This window comes from Engystomops pustulosus, chromosome 6 (genome assembly GCF_040894005.1).
Source record: "Engystomops pustulosus chromosome 6, aEngPut4.maternal, whole genome shotgun sequence".
Lineage (NCBI taxonomy): Eukaryota > Metazoa > Chordata > Amphibia > Anura > Leptodactylidae > Engystomops > Engystomops pustulosus.
The window spans coordinates 30,888,884-30,913,080 of record NC_092416.1 but is presented as its reverse complement, the minus strand read 5'-3'; the positions used below and the strand labels follow the sequence as shown (position 1 = coordinate 30,913,080).

The window sequence follows — 24,197 nt, the reverse complement described above, 5'->3', positions numbered from 1 at the left end:
GACCTCTCCTCCTGCAGCTGGAACATGGCTTGCTGCTGGCGGGACCTCTCCTCCTGCTGCTGGAGCATGGCTTGCCGCAGCTGCCGATTAGCCTGGGACTCTTCCTGCTGCTGCTGCCGATTAGCTCTGGCCTCCTCCTGCTGCTGGCGGGACCTCTCCTCCTGCTGCTGGAGCATGGCCTGCTGCTGCTGCCGATTAGCTCTGGCCTCCTCTTGCAGGTATTTAATAAAGTCCTCCATCTTGGCTGTATCCTGCAATTTGCCTGCTGCTTTCACCCAGGCCATGCAATGTTGCAGGATGTAACAAGTCTTTCAGGTGTGTGTCTTTGAACTGCCCGCAATCCGAAGCACCATATGTGGGAGATTTGGCCCAGTAGAGACCGTGGTAGCGGGGTGCTGTGATGCAGTTCACGACAGTGACAAGTACAGTCCAAAACAGGTCTAGCCTGTGTTTATTTCAGCAGGAACAAAGTAAAACAGCCTTCACATTCAGGCATCAAAAACAAAATAATATCCTACCCGTCAGGGTGCTAACTAAACAATGGTTCTCTGACTCACCACTAACAAAAAACTTTTGTTGCTCCAGGCACAGAGGTCAAGGCTGCGTGCTCTCCAGCCTCCATCCAGAGAGACAACACTTTCAGCTCTGCTCAGCCACTTTATGCAGACTGATTAGGCTGCTCCCATCACCTGTGTCCAAGGTGCTGGACAACACAACGTCAGCACTAAGGCCTTGCATAATAGCAAAACCTAGGGGAAACATACCGCCCATCCACAGTTAACCCCTTCAGTGTCTCACAAGGGATAGTCATAGAGGATAGTCATGGCCAGTGTCGGACTGGTGTACCTTGGGCCCACCAGAGAAAATTTGGGGTGGGGGCCCACCGCAGTGTGAATGCACACTAACTGTGTCCAATCATCGCTTGGAAAACATCTTATTAAATTACAGTGTACTGCGGCTGTAGCTCCATGTATGGCTGTGTACTGCGGCTGTAGCTCCATGTATGGCTGTGTACTGCAGCTGTAGCTCCATGTATGGCTGTGTACTGCGGCTGTAGCTCCATGTATGGCTGTGTACTGCGGCTGTAGCTCCATGTATGGCTGTGTACTGCGGCTGTAGCTCCATGTATAGCTGTGTACTGTGGCTGTAGCTCCATGTATGGCTGTGTACTGTGGCTGTAGCTCCATGTGTGGCTGTGTACTGTGGCTGTAGCTCCATGTATGGCTGTGTACTGCAGCTGTAGCTCCATGTATGGCTGTGTACTGCGGCTGTAGCTCCATGTATGGCTGTGTACTGCGGCTGTAGCTCCATGTATGGCTGTGTACTGCGGCTGTAGCTCCATGTATAGCTGTGTACTGTGGCTGTAGCTCCATGTATGGCTGTGTACTGTGGCTGTAGCTCCATGTGTGGCTGTGTACTGTGGCTGTAGCTCCATGTATGGCTGTGTACTGCTGCTCTAGCTCCATGTATGGCTGTGTACTGCGGCTGTAGCTCCATGTATGGCTGTATACTGTGGCTGTAGCTCCATGTATGGCTGTGTACTGCTCCTGTAGCTCCATGTATGGCTGTGTACTGCGGCTGTAGCTCCATGTATGGCTGTGTACTGCGGCTGTAGCTCCATGTATGGCTGTGTACTGTGGCTGTAGCTCCATGTATGGCTGTGTACTGCTCCTGTAGCTCCATGTATGGCTGTGTACTGCGGCTGTAGCTCCATGTATGGCTGTGTACTGCTGCTGTAGCTTCATGTATGGCTGTGTACTGCGGCTGTAGCACCATGTATGGCTGTGTACTGTGGCTGTAGCTCCATGTGTGGCTGTGTACTGCGGCGGTAGCTCCATGTACGGCTGTGTACTGTGGCTGTAGCTCCATGTATGGTTGTGTACTGCGGCGGTAGCTCCATGTATGGCTGTGTACTGAGGCTGTAGCTCCATGTATAGCTGTGTACTGCGGCTGTAGCTCCATGTATGTATGTATGTATGTATGTGTACTGCGGCTGTAGCTCCATGTATGTATGTGTACTGCGGCTGTAGCTCCATGTATGTATGTATGTGTACTGCGGCTGTAGCTCTTTAAGTAAAAGTTTTATTTTCTCCTCAGGACAGTCACAGCACAGGAGAAATGCTGCTGCATTGTGAGTTTAGGGGTAATACCTAGTCCCTCCAGTAGCCAGTATAGAGAAAGGGCCTCCCCTCACCCCAGGATAGAAATAGGGCCTTCCTCCCCACCCACCCCAGGATAGAAATAGGGCCTCACCCCCCACGCCAGGATAGAAATAAGGCCTCACCCCCCAACCCAGGATAGAAATAGGGCCTTCCCCACCACCCCAGGATAGACATAGGGCCTTCCCCACCACCCCAGGATAGACATAGGGCCTTCCCCCACACCCCAGGATAGAAACAGGGCCTCCCCCCACACCCCAGGTTAGAAATAGGGCCCCCCACACCCCAGGATAGAAATAGGGCCTTCTCCCCACCCCAGGATAGAAATAGGGCCTCACCCCCACCCCAGCATAGAAATAGAGCCTCATCCCCCACCCCAGGATAGAAATAGGTCCTTCCTCCCCACCCCAGGATAGAAATAGGGCCTTTCCCCACCCACCCCAGGATAGAAATAGGGTCTCACCCCCCACCCCAGGATAGAAATAGGGCCTTTCCCCCCACCCCAGGATAAAAATAGGGCCTTCCCCCCCTTCCCCAGGGTAGAAATAGGGCCGTACATGTATACATGTATAATATAATATTGATGTAACTAGAGGATAGCAGGGTGTATATATGGATAGTCATAGAGGATAGTCATGGGTGTCAATGTATAATATAATATATGCATCTAGGGGATAGCAGGGTGTACAGGGATAGTCATAGAGGATAGTCATGGCTGTATATGTATAATATAATAATGTAATTAGAGGATAGCAGGGTGTATATATGGATAGTCATAGAGGATTGTCATGGCTGTATATGTATAATATAATATATGTAATTAGAGGATAGCAGGGTGTATAGAGATAGTCATAGAGGATAGTCATGGCTGTATATGTATAATATAATATATGTAATTAGAGGATAGCAGGGTGTATAGAGATAGTCATAGAGGATAGTCATGGCTGTATATGTATAATATAATATATGTATCTAGAGGATAGCAAGGTGTATATATGGATAGTCATAGAGGATTGTCATGGCTGTACATGTATAATATAATATATGTAATTAGAGGATAGCAGGGTGTACAGGGATAGTCATAGAGGATAGTCATGGCTGTATATGTATAATATAATATATGTATCTAAAGGATAGCAGGGTGTACAGGGATAGTCATAGAGGATAGTCATGGCTGAACATGTATAATGTAATATATGTAGCTAGAGGATAGCGGGGTGTACAGGGATAGTCATAGAGGATAGTCATGGCTGTATATGTATAATATAATATATGTATCTAGAGGATAGCAGGGTGTACAGGGATAGTCATAGAGGATAGTCATGGCTGAACATGTATAATGTAATATATGTAGCTAGAGGATAGCGGGGTGTACAGGGATAGTCATAGAGGATAGTCATGGCTGTATATGTATAATATAATATATGTAGCTAGGGGATAGCAGGGTGTAGAGGGATAGTCATAGAGGATAGTCATGGCTGTATATGTATAATATAATATATGTAATTAGGGGATAGTAGGGTGTACAGGGAAAGTCATAGAGGATAGTCATGGCTGTACATGTATAATATAATATATGTAGCTAGGGGATAGCAGGGTGTACAGGGATAGTCATAGAGGATAGTCATGGCTGTACATGTATAATATAATATATGTAGCTAGGGGATAGCAGGGTGTACAGGGATAGTCATAGAGGATAGTCATGGCTGTACATGTATAATATAATATATGTAGCTAGGGGATAGCAGGGTGTATAGGGATAGTCATAGAGGATAGTCATAGCTTCATATGTATAGTATAATACCGTATATGTATTTAGAGGATAGCTATGTGTATAGGGATTGTTTGTCCCTCATAGAGGATAGTCATGGCTGTACATGTATAATATAATATATGTAACTAGAGGATAGCAGGGTGTAGAGGGATAGTTATAGAGGATAGTCATGGCTGTATATGTATAATATAATATATGTAACTAGGGGATAGCAGGGTGTACAGGGATAGTCATAGAGGATAGTCATGGCTGTATATATATAATATAATATAATATATGTAGCTAGGGGATAGCAGGGTGTAGAGGGATAGTCATAGAGGATAGTGATGGCTGTACATGTATAATATAATATATTTATCTAGAGGATAGCAGGGTGTACAGGGATAGTCAAAGAGGATTGTCATGGCTGTATATGTATAATATAATATATGTATCTAGAGCAGTGATGGGCAACCTTTTGAGCTTGGTGTGTCAAAATTCGTCAATAAACCGAGCCTAACTCGGGTGGTGTGTCACCTTGAAAAAAAAAACCTAATTTTGTGATATTTACAGTTTAAATAACAAATACGTATAATTATTTAACTTACCTGCTTAGTGACTTCTTTATTAATCTGTCAGTTGGTTTCTTTTGTTGGTCTTGCTGTTATTTAACTTGTGTGGGGTGCCATGAACTAAGATAAGTGAGGGGGAGGGGGAATTATTCCAGTGATGGCGAACCTGTGGCAGTCCAGCAACAGCTAGTTTTAAGGACATTTGTGTCCTGAGAAGTGCCCCCCAAAGAGTGTACTTCACAGCCCAGCCCGGCAGAGCTCAGCTCAATAAATTAACTTACCTAACTGGCACAGGCTCCAACGACGCCACGAGCGCTCGGTTACTCCTCTTCAGGCCGCTTCAGCTCCTGTGTAGATGTTCCCGCGCAGGCACAGCATAGGTTGCGTCTTTGCGAGCTGGGGCTGCTCTGTCTCCACGCTCCACTCTGGCGTCATTGGGCGGCCTCCGCAGAGCAGGAAGGGAGGACAGGAGCAGCAGCTGCGATCTCTCTGACTGAGATGCAGCCGCTCGCTGCAGACCACATCGCCAACCGACCGCCCGACCGGCCCCAGACAACAGACAACTGCACTACAGCAATTTTTCTCCAGCAGCCGTGTGTCACTGAAAATGGTAACGTGTGTCAGTGCTGACACGCGTGTTATAGGTTGGCCATCACTGATCTAGAGGATAGCATGGTGTATAGGGCTAGTCATAGAGGATAGTCATGGCTGTATATGTATAATATAATATATGTAATTAGAGGATAGCAGGGTGTATATATGGATAGTCATAGTAGATAGTCATGGCTGTACATGTATAATATAATATATGTATCTAGAGGATAGCATGGTGTATAGGGCTAGTCATAGAGGATAGTCATGGCTGTACATGTATAATATAATATATGTATCTAGAGGATAGCATGGTGTATATATGGATAGTCATAGAGGATAGTCATGGCTGTACATGTATAATATAATATATGTATCTAGAGGATAGCATGGTGTATAGGGCTAGTCATAGAGGATAGTCATGGCTGTATCTGTATAATATAATATATGTAATTAGGGGATAGTAGGGTGTAGAGGGATAGTCATAGAGGATAGTCATGGCTGTATATGTATAATATAATATATGTAATTAGGGGATAGTAGGGTGTAGAGGGATAGTCATAGAGGATAGTCATGGCTGTATATGTATAATATAATATATGTATCTAGAGGATAGCAGGGTGTACAGGGATAGTCATAGAGGATAGTCATGGCTGTACATGTATAATATAATATATGTATCTAGAGGATAGCAGGGTGTATATATGGATAGTCATAGAGGATAGTCATGGCTGTACATGTTTAATATAATATATGTAACTAGAGGATAGCAGGGTGTACAGGGATAGTCATAGAGGATAGTGATGGCTGTACATGTATAATATAATATATGTATCTAGAGGATAGCAGGGTGTACAGGGATAGTCATAGAGGATAGTCATGGCTGTATATGTATAATATAATATATGTATCTAGAGGATAGCAGGGTGTACAAGGATAGTCATAGAGGATAGTCATGGCTGTACATGTATAATATAATATATGTATCTAGGAGATAGCAGGGTGTACAGGGATAGTCATAGAGGATAGTCATGGCTGTCCATGTATAATATAATATATATCTAGAGGATAGCAGGGTGTATATATGGATAGTCATAGAGGATAGTCATGGCTGTACATGTATCATGTAATATATGCATCTGGAGGATAGCAGGGTGTACAGGGATACTCATAGAGGATAGTCATGGCTGTATATGTATAATATAATAATGTAACTAGAGGATAGCAGGGTGTATAGGGATAGTCATAGAGGATAGTCATGGCTGTACATGTATAATATAATATATGTATCTAGAGGATAGCAGGGTGTATAGGCCTAGTCATAGAGGATAGTCATGGCTGTATATGTATAATATAATATATGTAGCTAGGGGATAGCAGGGTGTAGAGGGATAGTCATGGCTGTATATGTATAATATAATATATGTATCTAGAGGATAGCAGGGTGTATATATGGATAGTCATAGAGGATAGTCATGGCTGTACATGTATAATATAATATATGTTACTAGAGGATAGCAGGGTGTACAGGGATAGTCATAGAGGATTGTCATGGCTGTACATGTATAATATAATATATGTATCTAGAGGATAGCAGGGTGTATATATGGATAGTCATAGAGGATAGTCATGGCTGTACATGTATAATATAATATATGTAACTAGAGGATAGCAGGGTGTACAGGGATAGTCATAGAGGATAGTCATGGCTGTACATGTATAATATAATATATGTATCTAGAGGATAGCAGGGTGTATATATGGATAGTCATAGAGGATAGTCATGGCTGTATATGTATAATATAATATATGTATCTAGAGGATAGCAGGGTGTACAGGGATAGTCATAGAGGATAGTCATGGCTGTACATGTATAATATAATATATGTATCTAGAAATAGCAGGGTGTACAGGGATAGTCATAGAGGATAGTCATGGCTGTCCATGTATAATATAATATATGTATCTAGAGGATAGCAGGGTGTATCTGTGGATAGTCATAGAGGATAGTCATGGCTGTACATGTATAATATAATATATGCATCTAGAGGATAGCAGGGTGTACAGGGATAGTCATAGAGGATAGTCATGGCTGTATATGTATAATATAATAATGTAACTAGAGGATAGCATGGTGTATAGGGATAGTCATAGAGGATAGTCATGGCTGTACATGTATAATATAATATATGTATCTAGAGGATAGCAGGGTGTATAGGGCTAGTCATAGAGGATAGTCATGGCTGTATATGTATAATATAATATATGTAGCTAGGGGATAGCAGGGTGTAGAGGGATAGTCATAGAGGATAGTCATGGCTGTATATGTATAATATAATATATGTATCTAGAGGATAGCAGGGTGTACAGGGATAGTCATAGAGGATAGTCATGGCTGTACATGTATAATATAATATATGTATCTAGAGGATAGCATGGTGTATATATGGATAGTCATAGAGGATAGTCATGGCTGTACATGTATAATATAATATATGTATCTAGAGGATAGCAGGGTATATATATGGATAGTCATAGAGGATAGTCATGGCTGTACATGTATAATATAATATATGTAACTAGAGGATAGCAGGGTGTACAGGGATAGTCATAGAGGATAGTCATGGCTGTACATGTATAATATAATATATGTAACTAGAGGATAGCAGGGTGTACAGGGATAGTCATAGAGGATAGTCATGGCTGTATATGTATAATATAATATATGTATCTAGGGGATAGCAGGGTGTACAGGGATAGTCATAGCGGATAGTCATGGCTGTACATGTATAATATAACATTGCTGTAACTAGTGTCCCTCCTCTCCCGCTGCATAGTCAAGGCTGTGTATGTATCATATACTATTATGTGTGCAGATCTGGAGGATAGCCAGATGCAGAGGGATAGTCATAGCTGTGTGGGTGGTTTTTTTCTCTTAACTAATATGCCTTATGTAAAATAACATCTATGTGTAACTCTGAATAGATCTTTTATATAACAGTAAATTAATTTTAGCTGTGACATTTTCGGAGCGGAGCCTCCCTGTTACTGAGGAGTAATGGACGACACGGGGCAGGATTCGCACGGCTCTTCTGATTTTATTTTTTTAAATAATCCAAAAGCTAATTTAGGAAAACTAATTTTTATGTCATTCCGAAAATGGTGTGAACTTTGGAAACGAGAAGCGAGATCTAAGGTGATTGAGGCGTCATGTGTCAGTTTCCCAATGAATCAGCTGTTTGATGGTGGGAGATGTATATATACAGTGACATGACGTAGAATACATATATGTACTTGTATATATACAGTATATATATAGATACAGCTACAAGATGGGTGAAGCCTGCACCTACCTAACAGCTGAGCGTCACGTGACATTATAGTGGAAGTGAGAATGATGGTCTCAGTTGCTATGGAAATCTCCATAGATACAAGCGAGTTCTACATCCCCGCAGGATGTCTTTTCAATAGGGTTCCATTTAGAATCCCGTCTAGAAGCGGAGAGGAGGAATGTGGGTGGGAGTCAAATATATCCTGATGAAAACCCTGCATAGGATCCTGTTAATATCTCTGAATGTTACTTACACGTCTTCCCCATTCACCAGGCAGAGGGCAATCTGCAGATTATACTTATTTTTATTTATTTTTGCTATAATGTGATGTAGGATGATGTAAATTATCATCCGGCTGGAAATCACATATACATGACAACTTCAGCACTGCTACATTATCATCTCTCGCATGTTGAGCTGGCATCAGGCACAGCGCCACCTAGAGTATGGTGGTTCACTGATCATGTACAAGGGGCACTTTTAGGCTTCACTCTGTTAGGCTACATTCACACTGCCGTTGCCCACCGTACCGTAGTAAGGTGGACACACGAAGATGCCGGGGAGAGGAGGAGGGGGGAGAGCATCGCTCACCCCCGCCCATCTCCATAGCCTAAAGCTACATTCACACAAACGTATGGGGGCGTATATATATATATATATATACGTCCCACATACATAGCACTGGCCTCACGGCGCTTACTGGGAGCAGTATGGTGCAGCACCGCGAGGCACCGTACCGTTCCGTAGCAAGATAGAACATGCGTCGGGCTCTATGTTAGGCTATGGAGAGGGGCGGGGGTGAGCAGCGCTTTCACCCTCCTCCTCTCACCGGCACCACTGTGTGCCCACCGTACTACGGTATGGTGAGGAACGGCAGTGTGAATGTAGCCTAACTTAGAGCCCGGCGCCGTATTCCGTTGAAAGATATAACATGTCCTAGTTTTCTACGGGCTATGGAACGGTACCGTGCCGCACGTGTGGATAGGCCATTGCTATGTATGGGGGATGTATATATGCCGTATTTACATCGGTCGTATATATGTCCCCCATACATTTGTGTGAATGTAGCCTTGCACTGTGCAGGAGCATGCCCCCCTTCCCACTTTGTGAGATTACATTGAGCAGATGGAAGTGCTAAGGGACCGGGGCCTAGAACTGTTGGGGGGCCATATAAAGCTGTACATAAGGAATCCATAGAGGGTGAAGGGGGCTTTATATAAAATACCATGTGGGGGCTGTTTGGGATGATAAACTCAGGAATATTTCAGGGAACTGGAGACTGTTTGCTTTAGCTTCTGAATTTTTAAAGCCACCCTGTGAATTCACTGGAAAGGGGCCTACTGAGGAGCTGTCACTCAGGGGCCTACTGAACCTTAGAGGGAGCAGGGGGAAGGTTGAGACAGTGTGAAGTTGCAGTATGGAGGGGCTCTGGTAACGCACCTCAGAGACCTTTTGGCTCATGACCATAATTTTATAAGTTGATTTTAGAAGGAAGGAGGCCATGGATAACAAATATAAGAAGATACCACAGTCTTAGTGCCTGGATCTATGAGTAATGTCTCTGGTTTATCCATAAGTTACACTGATAGTATATTTTGTTTATCTGGGGGAGTGGTGGAGGTGGTGACTCCAAAGATTTGAGTAGATAACGAAATTTAGGACCACTTTAAGGAAATAAAAAAGGTTCAAACAAAAGCACTGAATCAGTGTCATACAAGCTTCATATTCCTAATAATCCACATCACCAACATTTATACGCCGCATACAAACAATGGATGGATTTTTTTCTAAACTAAATGCATGAACTTTTGGCATCAGCCGTGTAAAGAAATGAAATGAATGGAGCAATTTCCATCTCTATCACACGTAGAGAACATTCGCGGTGACCTTCCCTCATACAAGTCTCGATTTTTACATTTTCATAAGTTTTCTTTTTTTTTTCCACAATTTAAATGAAGTAATTTCTTGTCTTAATTTTATGTATATTGTATAGTAATGGGTATTTTATGGTATTGAGTATTTTTTGTTTTTCGATAAGGTCAAACATGCCAGATACAATTGTTTTCTTTTTTTGTTATGTTTTTTTTTTCTATTTTTCTATTTATTTTTGCATTTTTAATGGACGTCCTTCAAAAATCATAAAAAAGTCATTGGGACAATTTTTCTTTTTGACCCAGCTATAACCTCCTGATACCATCAGCCCGGGGCAATGGTCGTGTGACCATCGAGACTAACAGAAGAGGAGACTCTACCGCTGACTCTTTTGCCTGTGAGACGCGTACGAGAGAACAGAGAAGACAGAAGATTTTATCTTCACTCCGGGGACTTGGGAAGTCAGCAGTATTCTTGAAACAAATACTACATATATATAGTGAGAGAGGAATAGCGAGCACCATTCATATGGATTTCCAGCTGCTTTATTACAGTATCATGCAGAGCGGTGCTAAGATGTTATCCTTATTCAAAGTGAATCAGGATGGTGCACTATACCAATGACCAAGAACAAATTGGCGCAAGACTCATTGGTTGGATTTTATAGACCTGCTCCATCCAACCAAGGCGGGCATTACATAGGTGGAGCTGCACCTACTGGTCACATATCAGTGACCTAAACCTATTTTATAGTTTTCAACTGAAAAGCCCCTTTAAATCTGATCTCCATTCGACATTTTAGGCCCTCAATGGAGCCCCCTATTCAGGGTCGTGGGTGCCCCCCCCCCCCAGCCTCATATAAAAGGCAAGTCCTTACAGCTCCTGCATGCGGTGACTCTGAATCCACCATATCGCTTGCTGTTGTGCTTGCTCTTTCTATCCCGCTGCTGTACAAGAACAATCGGCAATGTTTATTTTTAGCGGAGCAAGCGGTAATGTCACATATGGTGCCTTGATGTGGAAGATTGTGGATATTTATCACTCTTTAAAGGGGTTTTCCAGGAGTGTACTATTGATTACCCATTTTTTTTGGATAGACCATGAAGTTTAAAGTGGCGGTGATGTGATTTGTGGCACTCTCACTGATCGAATGCTTTCGGCAAACAAGTACGAGTCTGTGGGAAGTGAGAAGACACAATACTTCAAGCATAGTCCCCTTCAGGCCTGTATGACTGAGCTTGCAGTACCTTTCCTTGCCACTATACCTAGTAGAGAGCTGTTCGGGAATGATGTGGCCATGAAATAGATAATTGGCTGGGATCGTGGCCTAGGCAGTTTAAAGGGAACTTGTCACCTTTAACCTACTCCAAAAACCTTAGACCAGAGAAGGCGAACCTTTTAGCGACTGAGTGCCCAAACTGCAACTCAAAACCCCTTATTTATCGTGATGTGCCAACCAAAAGTAACTGCTCCCTGTTCTTTAACAACTTTCAATCATATTGGCCTCCTGAGGACAGCATCACAGTAGAAAGATGGAAAATTTAGCTACTTTCCAGTGTCCCTCTGTACACAGAGAATCGTGGGGCCAGCAGGAGGTCCTCCAAAGGTAATTCAGCCCTGTCTACTCATTCTCCCTCTTCTTACAGTTCTAAGTAGAGAAGAAAGTATCAAAATATGTCTGAAAGCAGCATCTTTTAAGTTGCTTGGAACTGCAGGAAGATTTTGGTGTGCTGGGGTGATGGCCTAAGTGCCCACAGAAAGGGCTCTGAGTGCCGCCTCTGGCACCCGTGCCATAGGTTCGCCACCACTGCCTTAGACTGAAAATGTGTCTCATTGCTGGCTCATGTTGAGTTCACCTGTGGAGCTGGCAGGGGCAACCAGACCACGCATGAACTGGAATTTAGACAATTATACACTGAGGGTTGAGGTCCAAGGCCGTGAGGAGGCCAGGGATCCTGACTATATCCAAGAGCTCTCCTGCATCCCTGACTGTATCATTTTCATTTTTTTACCAAAGGTGCAACGTAGAAGTGCCGTAGTAGAAGACACATTTACTGTCTTGAATAAGGTAGTGTTTGAGGTTTACGTAGTAGGTTAGAGGTGACAGGTTTCCATTAATTGTTCACTATAAATAGATTATTAAAACTCAAAACATTAGGCCACTAGGCACAGCCATAATATAATACTACCTTACTCTATACATTGGACACCACAACCTAATATATGGGACCTGACCATGATACAACCTCCATTGTGACCTGACCACTGGATCTGACAACTTTCCATTACTCTCATTATGCTCATGGACTGTTACTGTATGACCGGTCTTGTGCATTAGTGATAAGGTAGACCTTCACAAAAAACATGTCATCTAGCAGGGGTAAGGCTTTGACTTTCATAGTCTTCTCTGGCCTCTTACATGAATCAAGCTTCTGAGGTTAAATGTTCATGTAGGACAACTTAATGATGGACATAAGGCCAACTCCTTGAAATTGGAGTCAACATGTCAGTCTCTTTACACAGATTGCCTCTCGTGAATACTGGAGACTGCTCCCGAGGTGTTCTGCTGATAATGGCTTTTTTTTCTTGACCCATGTGTGGTTTCTTAGATATTTTGATCTCTGCCTGCCTGACCCAACCTGGACCTAATTGTCCATAAATATCCATCATCTGCAGAATATAGGAACTTCACATATTGAGCCTAAAGTATAAACTCCCTTGCAGAACTGAAATATGAAGAATTCACTTCACGCGAACTACAGTTGACTCCTCAGTGACGGCCATACTTGTCATACTTCAAGTGCCATTTCGAGTCTGCATAGTGTTGATGAAGTCTGTTCTCTCTCTATACACTGTGCTATTTCCAAAATGTTTAGTGATTTATGGAAGAGATGAGCAAAGCATTCAAGAATCACTTTCCTGAAGCTTTGCCAAATTTATCACAAGATTCAATTCGGGTCAAAATCTATTTAGTCTAAACTGTCCCAGAAATTGTTCTATAACCCCCTCTAGTCCTCTAAAATACAGTAAAAAAAAGGTCCAACCTTTTAACTTTTTCTAATCTTGACATTTTCACTTTAACAGGAGGTGGTGCAAATGGACAAAAATGGGAACCATTAAAAGTCCCTTGAAATGAATGGACATTTTAATGGATCCCTTAGGCGTCCATTATTATCGTACATCGTAGTGTGAAACAAAACGGAAAATATTCTGATTCAATTCGGTGAAAATTGCCTGATTTATACTGACTCTACTTTTTGACTATTCTAGCCGGGCAACAGCCAGGTTCTCAGGAGGCCATACAGAATATCTGGTAAAATTCCCGGCTTCAGTTATCAAGTATTGATCCCGTTTATCGACTACAGTGTACATTAGGATGAGGGTTGTAACTCTTCTTTCTCGTATGACATTTTATGAAGGTTGAAATTCAATTTAGCTTTAATGAAATTATTATTTTGCATCAAAACTAAGAATGAAACCTACATGGAAAAACGGCATGATCAATGAGACCTAGAGGTAGCTGTCCATTTTAGAATACAAGGGTTGGCCACTTTATAACCAAAATTTAAAAACTAGTCCCAAGTTGTCCCCCTAATGTCCCAATGTCCCAGTGCCATAAATAATAATAATTAATTAATAATAATTCCTTAATTTATATAGGATTTATACAGGCTATGCAGCGCTGCACAGAACTTGACAAATCAATCCCAATATGTTTTTGAGTGTGGGAGGAAATCCATGCAAACACGGAGAGAACATACAAACTCTTTACAGATGTTGACCTGGATGGGACTTGAACCCAGGACTCCAGCGCTGCAAGGCTGTAATGCTAACCACTAAGCCACTGTGCTGCCCAAATAATAATTTTATGCTTACGGACGGACCACAGATTATGAAATGTGGAGAGCCATTAGGGGGGCTTTTTACAATAACTTGGGACCAGTTTTGAAATTTTGCTTATAAAGTGGCCAACTCTTTTAAGCTCGGCTTAACCGACTATTAAAGGGTTAGCACTCTTTAGGACTCTCCATTGGGGTTAACAATAATACTACAGCATACTGGACTACAGTCCCAAATTTGACTTGTTTGCCTCCTTTTTTTATTTCAGAGACAATATTGGAAAATGAATCTCGAGAAGAGTCTAGGATTGTGTTATCCCTCTTCACAAGTGAGTGATGCCAATAGGTTTGGGGTGGTACATAAGAGCCCCATTTTTTGCCCACTCATAGTTTGGGTTAAGACTGTTTGTTAAGTAACTAACATTGTGAAGAATTAAACAACTTAGTTCTGTTTGAGTTTTTTTTTTAATATACTGAACATAAAATTCAGATTTTTGCTCTCCACTGTGAGGAACTACATACCGCTATATTTTTCCAGATCTAAGAAAGAACTTATTACAGTATTTTACGGACTATAATGCGCACCGGAGTATAAGGCGCACCATCAATAAATGCCTGCTAAAACGTCTAGGTTCATATATAAGGCGCACCTGATTAAAAGGATGAATGACCAGCAGGTGGCAGACCTGTGCACAGTTCACAGCAGCTGTTGTCTAAGTACGGTTCATATATAAGGCGCACTGGACTATAAGGCGCACCTTTGATTTCTGAGAAAATCAAAGGATTTTTTGTGTGCCTTATAGTCTGAAAAATACGGGTAACTATAATTAGTAAACACCATAGTAATAATGGATTTTTTTTACATGTGTTAGATGTAAATGTGTGCTTTTACTTGGCTGTGTGGAGTCGAGGAGAAACCTATAGAGCATTTCACTCCCCGATACTGGTGGCCATGAGTTCCTACAAAGCGAATTGGAATCAGTTAAAGAGGTTTACTTGCTTTTTGTCCTTTTATACCTCCATTTCTTTCATTGTGGTGGGCTGCTTGATATAAACATGATCAAGATAGGTTTCCACAGAGGAACCATTTGTTATTTTCTCCAATATAAAGGGTTCTTGTTGCTACGGTAACGTAGACATCTTTGCTATATTTGTATACCGCGATAAGAAGTGACTTGAGTTAGTGTCTAGAAATCCTGACTCCTTCACAATATCTCACTTATATAAAAAACCTTGAACATTCAATCATGAGAGAAAATCAAAGCCAGGTCCACTGACAGATAATGAAATTGAGAATTATGGAAGACGGGGGCAGACTGGAAGATATGATGATAATGTAACGGGTATAAATAAAATGAGGTGAGACCATGGAAGGGTGATCACTCTTATGGACCATGTAGAGCCACATACAACGGGACAGTAACCAAGAGCTTGTTCATAGAGAGGGAATACGTCCATCTTCTATGAGCCATAATATGGACATCATGGGGCACATTTACTAAGGTTCCGCGGAGCGCATTTTTGTCGTATTTCCTGACGGTTTCTGTTTGCGCCACATTTAACAGAGGATTTTGGCGCACGCAATCAGATTTTGGCGCATCGACTTGCACACGATGCAAATCTGGGGGCAGACCGTCGGACAACCCGATGGATTCGGACAACGCACGGGATTTAACATTTTGAATTGTGTCGCAAGACATGCACTCACATATACGGGGAAGAAGAAGGTGAATCCGGCGGACCTCAAGGGGAAGTGACGGATGCAGGAACCCGGGCGCACGAGTTACGTGAATCGAGGCGGACTTCATCTTCGTCAGACCATCCGAATCGGGGATCGCGACAGAACCAGGTAAGTAAATTTGCCCCCATAAGTATTTGTGATGGTATCACAGTCCCAATACATGCTAACTCTACTGGAACTTCTGGAAGCCTCCTGAGAAAGGGATGATCTTCTGGAGCCCTGGAAGACTCATAAAATCTCCTAATATTTTACAGGTGTTTTGGGTCTGCCATGCCCCAAAACAGGACATGTCACTTTCCCTATGGTGGAGATGATTTAGAAATACCAAGCAATGAAAATCTTATTTTTTGCATCTTCACACACTTGTAACGTCAAAGCCACCTGAGAAAGCCCTTATGGTTATAAACATTCCAGATAAGAAGCTTGGGTTCCTTAAAGGAAATCTACCATCAGAATGAAGGATTGTGAACCATTAACACTAACATGTTTTTTCTGTGTTTTACAAAAAGGCTTTTGAATATTATGCAAATGAGCCTCCACGGCTCCACAGCTATTAATGAAGCCCCGTGGCCTATTTGCATGATTTTTAAAGCCATTTTTTTGGAAGAGCTAAAGAAGAGCAGATCCTACCTGAGGGGGCATAAACCAGCATGTAAATATACAGGCAGGTTATGTACAAGATAGGTTCTGTAGGTTTGTTCTTAAGTTGAATTTGTATGTAAGTCGGAACCGTATAATTTATCATTGTAACTCCAGACAAATGTATTTTGGTCTCTGTGACAATTGGATTTAAAAAATGTCGGATTGCCATAAGAACCAGGATTCATTGCAGACACCTGTGATAACTGTTATAGATGTTTATTGTAGCCTAGGGCTGAAGTACAGTAAGTTACCAACATCCAGAGGTCCGTTTGTAACTAGGGGTCGTCTGTAAGTTGGGGACCACCTGTACTTGTTTTACAATCCTTGATCCTGGTGGTAGTTTTCCTTTAAATTTTGCCCATAGGTCTACCCCCAAACCACTGCCCTCTTTGGAGCTGGACTAGATGCAGAAGCAGAATATTTATAATAAAAATACTAGAAAATCACAGTAAATAAAGGACAGTTGTTATATGCCCATTTGTTTTATGGTGAAAAGAAAGGTTGTATGCAATTATGTAGATAAATGCCTAAATAGAAAACTTCCTTATATGCCCAGAGCAACCAATGAGAATGCAGCATTCATTTCATAGTCTTCTCTTCTATAATGACAGCTGTGCTATAATTGGTTGCTATGGGCATGGAAGACAATATCATAAATCTGCCCCTTATGACTAGTTCATCACTAATAAAGAGCAATGGTAGATTTGCAAAGTCATCCGCTCTAATGAGATTGGTTTTTAATTATTTAAAGGCTTCCCAAAGTTGCTTTTCTGCAGTATTTGCAGCTCCCAGGCCATGTTCAGACGAAAGATATTTCACTCTGAAAAATATGGCACTGATTTGCAAAAAAAAATGAGTAGTAAATGCCTCAGGTTTGTTCATGCCATGACGCAGATCTGCTCCATAATGACCACCATTCAATAGGGACAACCAATGAGGGACTACGTGTCACTCTTTTTCAATTAAATAGGATTTTAAAAAATACCCACCATCAAAAAAGTCACTTATTTCCAATTTCTGAAGCTGAAAGAATACAGTACCTGAAAACTCTATACTTTGACATTATTGGAAAATATCACTGACTAAAATCTTCCTCCGTTTCAGTCTCATTTTATGTGATGGATCAAGGGGAAACTTGGGATGGGCAAATCTCCAGAGCTTAATGGCTTTAACGTATTTTATTTATGTGGTAAATAAGGCTTTTCACTAGAAAATGGAGATGTTATTCCTATAAATTTGGCTGGTCATGTTGTACATGGGGGATTGGTTTAGCAAAAGAGGCCTGGTCTTTCTCAATAAAGTGACACACACCGGCCTACCGTTCCCCAATTTCCAAATGTTGGCAAGTTTTGGTTAGAAGGACATCAAGTTTTCCTATGAGCTAGACCATCGTCAGGGCCAGACTAACAAACACAAGTTTGGTTCTCACTGGGGGAGATTTATCAGAAGTGTCTGAGGTAAAACATGTTGCCCATCGAAACCAATCAGAGCTCAGCTTTCATTTTAAAAATAGCTGTGGGAAAATGAAATTTGAGCTCTGATTGGCTGCCAGGGGGCAACTAGAACAGTTCTGCTCTCAAACACTTTTGATAAATCTCCCCCATTGTGTTCCATCTAAGTACGTTATATACTATAGACAGCCCCTTTAACTTCAGTTTTAACAACAACTAACAAGTTCAAAAAACAAGTGTATAGCCGGTAGGATCCAAAGAATACATTAGCAATGCATGAGCCCGGTACTTTCCCTATGAAGCTGATGAAGGGTAATATAACCAAATCCAGTCACTCCATTGAATGCCAACCATCGTTGAGCTTATAAACATGTGCTATGTAGATGTAATATATGTTTGCCACATTCACTGCGGACGTTGCCGGAGGAAGCGATCTTAGTGCCGGCAGAAGAACTGTGAGAGGATTTGTGCGTTGACATTTCATTACATAATTACCATACATAATTAATAAGGTTGTAAAAAGACGCAGGTCCATTAAGTCCAGACCATAATTCTACTGTGTTGATTGAGTAAAAAGCAAAAACAACTCATGATGTGGATACCAATTAAAATATATTACCGAAAAATCTGTAAATCGGTATCTTCTCTCCAGAAATCTAGTGACCAGAATCTATAATATTTCTGTATATTCTTCAAAAAAAAAAAACCCATCCAGACAATTCATGAATCATCACAAGAACTCGTAATCTCCATGCTGTGACTGCTACATGTAGGAGAAAACTTCTTTGCTAAAGATATTGGGGCACATTTACTAAGGGTCCCCCGGCCACATTTCCGTCGGGTATCGCAAATTTTTCCGTTTTGAGCTGAATAGCCACAGGTTTTTGGCACATGCGATCGGATTGTGGCCCATCGGCTTGCATGCGACACAAATCGGGTGGCATGGACGTCGGACAACCCGACAGATTCGGACAAACCCCAGAATTTAAAAACCACGGGGAACTGTCACATGCAGGACATTGGACACACGATCTTAGTGAATCGTGGCAGCTCCGAATCCTTGTCGGAAATTCCGGATCGGCGGCGTCAATGGGATGGGTAAGTAAATGTGCCCCATAGAGACATCAACTCTGGTCCAAGAGTAAAAAGATTAGAAAAGTCTAAGGTCTATATTTGTGGTAACTGGATCGTTCCTTTAGCCCTAAAATGAAGACCACCAAAGTTTTAAACCAACCATTCCCTCAATTTTCCGGTGGTCCTCTTACACACCTGCTACAGTATTCCAAAAGTTATGACTTGTATGGAGGCAAAATGATGAGAATTTACATCTCTTTTGATAGTTTTATTCACCTTGGTAGCAGCTACCTGGCACCGGTTGCTACAGCCAAGTTTTCCATTGTCTCCAAGTCTTTATCCGTGATAGTTTTACCCAGTGTTTAACTATTTTTTTTACATAATTGTACATTTTGTTTCCATGGCCCAAGTGTGGAAGCTTTCAATTATCCGCTCAGTGACCAAGTGTCTGCGTACAACCTATGATTACCATCAAATATGCCTACAGTAAGCTGATGTAGGGAAAAGTACAATGCAACATAGCATTAGGAACATGTTCTCTGAAGTGATGATTCATCCAGCTCTACACCAGTCTTGTATGGTGGGTGGCAGGAGAACACAATTTGTGTTAATGTTGGAGCGCCATCGGTACAGCTTGGTGGAGGAGGGATGGTGTCTATGGAATGATCTTCCATTGTTTTGACTGTGTAGGGTAATTTAAATGACGGAATAACTTAAAGGGGTTTTTCTATATGTATGATGGCTATCAATATCAGATAACTGGGGGTCGTCCAACCCCGTTGACTTGAGCTGTAGTTACCTGGTCCAGCCACTACATACATGGCCCTGCTCTTCATTCACATTCTCTGATTCTGGCTTGAGAGGCCATTAGAACAGTGTACGGATACCCCTTTTATTTTCCATAAGCCCACCCCGTACAGTTTGAGGGGCTTGATTTGCATGTCTCTGGAGTGTTTCTTACCATATTAGCTCTTTTTTTTGCATTTTATACATCATAAGGTTCATTTGCTTCTCAACCCAAAAACCTTACAGGGGATGCTCCGCAAATTTAGCATGTCCCCTATTCATAATATCCAGCAGCTGAACCTCCTGTGATCAAGAGATTGGCTAGGGGTGGCTGCAATTTAATGGAGTTAAGTTTTTCATCCCCGACCTATGGCATATGGGACATGTATGGGATCTGGGAGAGTCCCATATAAATGAGTGGGACATTATTTGGGAATGCACACCTCAACTGCATACACACAAAGCTTCTAGAATGATCACTACGGGTCCCAATAGTTGAACGACCAACAGATATCTGTCCTCTACACTGTGGCTCCTTAATCACCATTTACATGAGGAAATGTGGAAAAAGCGACCATTATCCCCATGCAGTTTGCATAACGTGGCAGCAAATCCCTGGCTCACCTGCTAGATGTGCTGCCAACAAACTTTATGCCCATATAAAAGATGCAATGAGCTGGCAAAATGAGAATTTACTCAAGAGTTGACTGATCGCTGGGCATATTCATATGGGCCAATGACCAGGGACAGCTGGCCCATGAAAAAGGGCCCTTAGGCCATGTTCAGACATGGTGCATTAGTTGCAGATTCTCATAGTGGATTTGAACAATAAAGGGTATAGGGTTTTACAATATGACTGATCAGCGAATGTAGGGTGCCAAGCTACAGTAGATGACTACCTTTTATTCAGGGATATTCCATTAAAGGGATATCCCCACAGTCAGAAGTTAGCCCCCATCCACAGAATTGCTGGGGATCCCACTGATCACTACACCAGGGAAGGAGGAGCTGAAATGGAGCGACAGTCAGCTATGCTCCCTGCTTCTCCATTCAGACCCTTTGGAAAGAACTGCTTCTTTTATACTGGTTTTTATGACTTTTTGGAGTTGACGTAAAGTGAATAAAGTGTAAAAATGAAAAAGTGAAGTGAATATAATACCTGGATATTTATAGAAAAATTAGTGTAATATTGAGTATTAAATAGGATATAAAATATGTGAACCGTGAAGAGGACATAACATTAGTGAACAGGTCATACTAATAGTAATTAGGCAGATAAAATTAATAATTGTCAGTGGTGAAGATGATAAATTATGAATATAGAGTAAAGGTGATGTGTGAATGTTGAATATCTGCAGATTTCATTAGACTGAATAATGGAGAGACTATCTTGGTGGACAGGGCCTCTTAATATGAGGAGTGAATAGTCAAGCTGAGTTTCATGTAATGAATTGTGCATGTAATGGAGCAGGGTGAGGATAGCAGCATACGCCGGGGCCTGACATCTCTGTAATAACCATATAATGAATCGGTTGTGTTATAATCATGTCTGGGGATGGTATTGGAGGTTACTTCCACCATGCAGCACAGATACGACGCCTGGGCCTTGCCGTTAATGGAGTGTTATGTTCTCCAACCAGATGCTGCAAAATGCAGCTAGAGCGATGATCACTGGAGTGTCACATCAAAGCCAATGAGCCATCCTCATAGGAGAATTTCCGTGGAGAACCAATGCTCCGACCCTCTGGCACAAGTGTGGTTAATGTAACGCAGCAGCTCTACCAGAATCCATGGTACGAGGCTGGAGGAGAGGAGGATCTGCTGGGATGGGTTAATGGAGGATGAAGATGCCGTGTGGGAGGGAAGCAGCCAGGACCACTATGCCCATGGCAGCTGCACTGCCTCATCTCCCGGAGAGTAAAGGTTATTGCAGCTGTGAGCAGGATCTGTAGTCACATGTGGGCCGAGCACAAGATGAATGCAGCGCAGATGATGACCTAATTGGCAGGTTAATGCAGCGCAGAGATGGCCTTCTACAGAATACCACATCTACCACCAGGCAAGGGGTTAATGACATGTTCAGGAGGTCCCGAAACGAGGCTATGGTCTATGTCCGGGATCATTCAATGCAGGGTATAGAAGGAAACATGACCATTGTGGTTACACCTGTCAAGTCATGGACTGTTTGAGCGTGAGGAATCGAATGACTACAGAGACCACTATCCCCAACCTCCTCCGCAACATCTATAATACAGGCTGCAGCAGAATCAGGCACCAGAGCAATGAATACAAACAGAAGAGAAAAACTTGTCCCCATCGCCCCCTTGTCTGTTCTCTCCACTGGAACCATTTCTATGGTTACCACTCACCCATCTCCAGGTCTGGCTCACATCCTTTGAAATGCTCCTCTCACCTCCTCCTCCACCTCCTCCCTCCTGCATCTCTGAGGGGATTTAATCACGACCAAAACTCAACCCCCCCTTCTCTTTCGACTCCAGAGAAAATAAAAAAAGAATTTGGTTAAAAAAAATAAAAAAAAATTAAAAAACGGACTGGGGGGGTCTATGGATGAAACGTGGATGAGCAGCGATGATGCGTCTTGTCGTCCTTAATTCCTCAGTCCGGAGGAGAGTGAGAAGAAAAAGAAACGATGCTGCAAATGTGGAGGCAGAGATATCTTCTTAGCAGCTGCAGGGCCCATGGCAGAGAGATGCGGATCCCCTGGCTACCGCCGAGCTCTGCACCCGGCTAGAGGTGAATAGACTCAGGGCAAGAAGATGTCCCATGTGCTGCATCCTGGAGCTGCCAGTGACCGGGCTAACAAGGCGAAGCAATGTCTCACTTGTGGTGGATGGGTCTGTTCTCCTGCTGCCCTGCAAGCTGCAGGCGATACTCCCCCTCCCCAATCTGGACTCACAGTCGCTGTGTGTATATGTGCTGCTTCCAGCCCACCCCCCTGGCAGCTCTGTTTTCCGAGTGAAATAATTTCTCCTTTGTGATGTAATTATGGTTTCTAGTCACACAGCAGTGCAGGGAACCTCTCACAGTTCGCCTTCCCCTCCATCCTTCTCTCTGCCACTGTCCTCTTGTTTTTCTCTCAGAGCCATTTGTCTGTGCAGCTGCACTAGGATTCCATCTTGTAGGAGAAGAACATCATTCCCAACCCTGTACTCCCCCCACCACGATTTGCTTAGTACAAAATGAATAGAAGATGCTTGCCGCTAGCTGCCCCCACCAGAGTAGATGCAATCTTCCAATCTCCTCTTCAAAGAAGTCCCTACCAGTCCTGACAGGGAGGTCCAATGTCTGTCTTTTTTATCTGCAGGATACCCTGATATCTTGCAGAAAAGGCCCCGGGGACCATAAAATGCCACCTTACCCTCAGATGTGAAGAGAAATCACCTTGTGGGTTTTTTTCCCCCCTTCTGTGCACTTCGGTGAACAAATTAAATCCAATTATCTAATTAGCCGTCTTCAGAAAGCAAAATTCTGATTGGTTGACATGTTACGATTCGCAAAAGATGAGGTGCAGAACCGGGCTGCAAGAGAAAAAGGGATCAGATCCCTCTCTGTGGTACAGACCTTGTTCCTCCTACCAGGGAGGCGGAGGCTGATGCAAGAGATGACATGTTTAGTGGGAGATCTATACATGGAAAGAGAGGGAGAAGACAGGGAAAAGCGGTGGACATAAAATATGCTGGTGATGACGCAAAGCCAAAATGAAGCCAAGGGTTAAATCATGAGGAGCAACCCTAAAATTTGCAGCCATAAAGAGTATTCCCCATCAGAGGATGCATATGGATATTTCTATCCAAATTCTTATAGATATAAATACTGAGAGGATGTACACTACAAATTAGGCCTAAAGTATAGAAGTCAACACCTGTCTAGGCTTCAGTGGCCTCTGTTCATTATCAAGACATCATAAGCTTCATGTGCTTCCATGACAGGTGCCTGGGATGGTCATTCATCACCATGCTGTGACATTCCTATAATGTGTGTTGTGCTCTTAGGTCCAAAGTTTTTTGGTATTCCTCTGTGCCCCATTAAGGGTTTCCCCTGAAAGTCCAACTCAGCCCCTCGTCATTTGACTTCTTTAGCGTCCACTGTGCATAAAACTCCATCTGACTTTCCTATTGGTATATTTTCTAACATCAAAACCTCATTACATTTTCATGTACATCCAAGTCTTCGCATCTGTTGCTCTCCGATATGTCTGTGTGTAGCCCGGGCATTGATGTTCCAGTGCCGCAGTAATAGGCTTCTCGGGTTGATGGAGCTCCAGGGTGCTCTTACCTTATTATTCTGGTGCTTCTGTCCATCAGCTGGATTTCTTTGGAATGAAAGAGCTGCCCTGTTGCTACTTCTCTTCCTTCAGTTCACCC

At 42.6% G+C, this 24,197-nt stretch overlaps 1 protein-coding gene across 4 annotated transcripts in view; it reads right to left on the bottom strand.

Annotated features, from left to right (window-relative positions):
* Positions 1-24,197, bottom strand: part of LRRC4B (leucine rich repeat containing 4B) — a 113,673-nt gene that overhangs the window by 23,024 nt on the left and 66,452 nt on the right. Inside the window, exon 1 of one of the 4 annotated variants that reach the window (XM_072155453.1) lies at positions 22,182-23,396. The exons of 2 other annotated variants lie outside the window; for them this stretch is intronic. The gene's annotated coding sequence lies outside the window, so the exon portion shown is untranslated. Of the gene's footprint in view, positions 1-4,765; positions 4,789-22,181; positions 23,397-24,197 lie in introns of those variants that run through there. One more of the 4 variants, XM_072155454.1, reaches the window with a different exon arrangement.